The 4361-nt window shown below is 44.8% G+C and overlaps 1 pseudogene; it reads right to left on the reverse strand.

Annotated features, from left to right (window-relative positions):
- Positions 1-2137: 2137 nt before the first annotated feature.
- Positions 2138-4361, reverse strand: part of LOC103901710 — a 67272-nt pseudogene continuing 65048 nt past the window's right edge.

Consider the following 4361-nt stretch of genomic DNA (forward strand, 5'->3'; position numbering starts at 1 on the left):
GTCCCGCTGCCTCGCCTCTTGTGAAATCTCCACATTGGACAAAATTAGGCCTATGCTATTGCTCCAGTTGGCAAAGCTGGTAAAGTGAAGGCAGCTGGTCCCTGTAGCTTTCAGACCCCAGTTTCAGCCGCCTCGGTGAACCGGGAAGCCAAGCTAACAGGAAACACAAATCCGCTGCTGATCACAGCACGCAACAATAACCAAGGTCTTCCTTGAGCCTGGCTTTTTTTTCTTTTCCCAATGAAATATTGACAGCAAAAATAAATATTGAAGTAAAACCTTCCAGAACATATCATTTCAGAGCATGAATGGCTTTATTCAAACCTACATGTCCCCAGTTTTAGCCAAAAAAGGGGTTTATAGCATTTACCCTGTATGGAAACACATCTACTGCAAATATTCCAACATTTGTAGGTGAAAAGATTCAGACTAAGCAAAAGCATATCCTCACAATATCATATTATCAGGCTTCCCTATACAGTTGTCTATGGATTAAGTGTGCCAGTTTATTTTTCCCAAGCTGTAAATGAGGTTTCTCTAAGAGAGAGAAGGTAAGTGGCTCATCTGTGTGTGGTGGGATGATTCCACGGAAACTTCTCGGCACCGCTGCTGCAGGTAGATGTCCCAGCTATCTCCATCAGTGCTGCACATGTGGGATAAAAGGAGCAAGGAAGTAACTCTGTTCCTCAGTAGTACTGAGTTTCCCTTGGGCTGATGAAGACACCGACATTCTCAAAAGCAAAACTACTTAATTTTCTTGTTAATCCAGTCTCAGCAAAAGAAACCACATCTGCACTGTTTTCCAGCATTCACCCTTCACTCCCCTCCAAGATAATGGGTTTGCTGGAAAGAGAAATGCCAAGGTTTTGTGATTTCAAACACCCCCATAGACCAGTCACACTCTTTTGCTATGGAAGTGATCCCTTGCTCCTGCACTGAGAGGGATTTCTAAGAACTGGAAATACCATGAGCAGAAACCTGTTTTCTCTCATCAGGTACCTTGTAACGCTGGCTGCATCTCTGCTGTATCGGGATGGAGAAGATGGCCTAAGTATCCGTACATTAGAGGCTCTCCATATAAAGGGGTGTCGCTGCTGTGTGGCTGAAAGAATCAGACCTAGGTTTGATACAACTGGAAAGAAACCCAATTTCTGGCCCATTGCTACCCTAGCTGGTATTTCTCTGAGTAAGACCTTCACAGAGCTAATGCAAAGAGGATCACAACCTGCATAAAAATCATTGAGTTTTAGGCCATGTCCTGTAATGGCACTCCTGGGTTTGCTGTAAGTCCCAAGATCAAGCCAAAACCACAGAATAAATGGACAATGCTATCTATGTATGGTAGAGCAGTTCTCGGTACGCCCACTTAACTTTAACTCTGTTTTCATCTGAATGTATTAAAAAACTCTCCAGAACCGTGTCAGTGCCTGTGTCCAGATATATGTGCATTTACAGGGCACATGAGACTTCCACTAAATAAATTATGTGATCTCTTCCGGGCTAAGGAGTCCCTGCAGCTTATTCATACAATGACAATGAATCACCGCTATGTCGCGCAGGGAGCTCTATAGCACAGACTATCAGGACCTCATTTACTTAGTGCGGACGTGATAATAAAGTTTGCCCCGCTGATCACTGCCGAGCGTCCCAGTCACATATCACGCCGGCTCTGGGCAAGATGGCAATTCTGTTTTCTTACAGCAGGTTACAGCCGACATCAATCGTCCCCTGCGCCTGCGGAGGTGGCCTGAGGCTGCAAGCGTTGTGTCTCAGCCAGCGCCTTGAGCATCTCTGCCACACTACGGGCAGGCAAGGGAAAGGAGGAGAAAACGACTGGCAGCTGCCAGTCAGGAATCGCAGGTGCGGGCAGCGTGTGAGTGCACAAACGGAGATGAAACTGAGCTAATGGAGGAGTTATGTTTGGAGGAAAAAGGTTTGCCTGAACAGATGGATTAGTGCTTGCCTGATATTCGGCTCCAGTTCCCGGAGCTGTTAATAGCCTTAGACTCTCCCAGTGTTAGAGACGGAAGTACCGTTCAGAAAAGGGGACCATTTCCCTTGCTGAGCTGGAAAATATAGCCTACGTAGACTGGGGATATCTTTCTTCTGTCTGACTGTCTCTGTGTTGTCCGACTGCTCACTTGGGAGCAGCCTCATTTATTTCAATCCGACTGCAGTTGGGGCATGCAAGGGGTGGCACCGAGCCCATTTTCACCTTGGTCCTGGTACATGGCAATTTCCCGTGCTCTGATAACACATTGAAATGGCCGTCACAGCCCACCTCCACGTTATTGCCTGGTGGACACAGAAAAAAAGGCAAAATGAAAGAGTAGCAAGCTGGCTTTGGTTTTAAGGAGGCAAATTGCTTCTTAAATGGGAGAACAAGCTAGATGCAGACTGCAGCGGGGGCTTGGGAGAGATGTGAGTAGATGGGGTATGCCTTCAGAAGGTGGTGCCGAAATCACCACCATGAACATGTGTGTTCTTCACAGGAATCAAACCCACCCTCGCTGGGTGCCTCTGGCAGAGTGGAGTGAAAGGGGGGGCCTCATTTTTTACCGAATGGCTTCTCTGGGGAGGTGTCACTGCTAAACCAAAACCAGGACCTTCCACAGCGAGGGGAAACTTTCTCTGGCTGTAGCCTTACAGGATTTCTTCACAAGTAAATACAGCTTTGGAACAGCCATCTGTCCTCTGAACTGAATAGCAACATACCTAATACTAACTAATTTTATTTTAAAGACTATCTAACTTTTTGCTCTGTATTTGTCAGCACCTCCTAGAAACATTCCTAATACTAGATTACTATGGAAAATGTGGAAAAATTCAGTTACTCCATTTGAATATGTTAGGTTATCTTTTCTGTAGACAAAAGACTCGCTAAATAGTGAGCTTTCCTGGAAGATCAACCTGCTATATTAAGAAACACAAAAGCCACTCAACAGTTACCTGAAAAACATGGTAAACTTATCTTCCACTTTTCTAAAAGAATGACCCATGGATACTGCAGCATGAATTGTTTTTCTCCTGTTCATTATCCAGGGGAGGTCTTTACCCATCACGTTACAGAATCATTTCATAGTATTTCAGAGTTCATTTTCCCCCAGATCCTCTCCACCAGGCTTGATATTAATTATTTCTGATAGTTAACATTTACTGAAAGGTATCGTAATAACCCTCCTAGTCATAGGGAAAGGAACTAATACCTCAGGTAAACAAAAAGGGCTTTTCCCTATGGAAAAACAGCTATGCAATATGTGAAATATTGATTTTGGAGTGAGCTGGCTGCTCCGCATTAGCACTGACCCAGAGAGGACTGCATGTGGGTATCTGAAAGAAGCACAAGCCACCACCTCTCTCACAGGTGGGCTGAGATCTGACACAGGAAGACACAGCAAAGCAATCACATGTCCATTTTGTGTAACTGCCTCCTTGTATAATCCTCCAAGTGTTAAAGAGATCATAAATCTGAGTAGAAATATTTTTATTATGTCCAACTTGTAGCAATATAGCTGAGAAACATCTCGGTGTCAGGATTTCCCTAACCAGTGACAGTGACAGTCCCCTTATACAAATAAATAAAAATCAAGGTATTACATGGCTCTTTATTTTCTCAAAATCTCTTATATTTACTCATTCTTTCATCAAAACTTCTCCCAGCCCCCTTACATTCCTTGTGTTTACGTCTGCTGGAACTGCTTGCTCTAGGAGATCTGAGAGGGACTCAGACGGGAAAAAGGCTCTACTCTTGCTTCTGTGAGTTTAAGAATGACTCTTCTAAATCACAGCAAAAATCTGTCCAGGATACTGTCTCTGATAATAGATAATAGCGAAGTGTAGGGACTTAGATCAAGCATACAGCCATATTTCTCTTCTGTGCTCTCCCAGTTTCTAGCAGCATGCAGCGGAGAGATTTCATAAAGCAAAGATGTGATCTTTGAATTTAGGAAATGAGGAAATGGCTATTTCCTTCATGTATTTGTCCGATCTCTTTTTCACCCTTATGAAAAACATGTGGTATCTGCAACTCTTTTGTGACATTAATTTCCAGCTTAACTGCATGTCATGTGAAGAAGTCGCCCTTAGTCTTGTTTGCTTGTCCTTCCTCTGAAAGGACAGGAACTCGGGCTCCTCCACCCTGAGCACCCTCCAGTTCTTGCTTTTGCTCGGGACCTCATAGGCGATAGCGGGAAACAAACTGGACACAGAGTTCCCACTTCAGCTGTAGCAAGAGGGAAAAGCAAAAGCAAGAGTGCTGGTGACGCCAGGTTCCTGACCCCAGGCAGTCAGCAGGAACAGGAGCTGTTGTGGTTTAACCCGGCAGGCAGCTAAACACCACACAGCCGTTCCCTCCCTCCCCC

This window comes from Aptenodytes forsteri, unplaced genomic scaffold (genome assembly GCF_000699145.1).
Source record: "Aptenodytes forsteri isolate BGI_AS27 unplaced genomic scaffold, ASM69914v1 Scaffold326, whole genome shotgun sequence".
Classification (NCBI taxonomy): Eukaryota; Metazoa; Chordata; class Aves; order Sphenisciformes; family Spheniscidae; genus Aptenodytes; species Aptenodytes forsteri.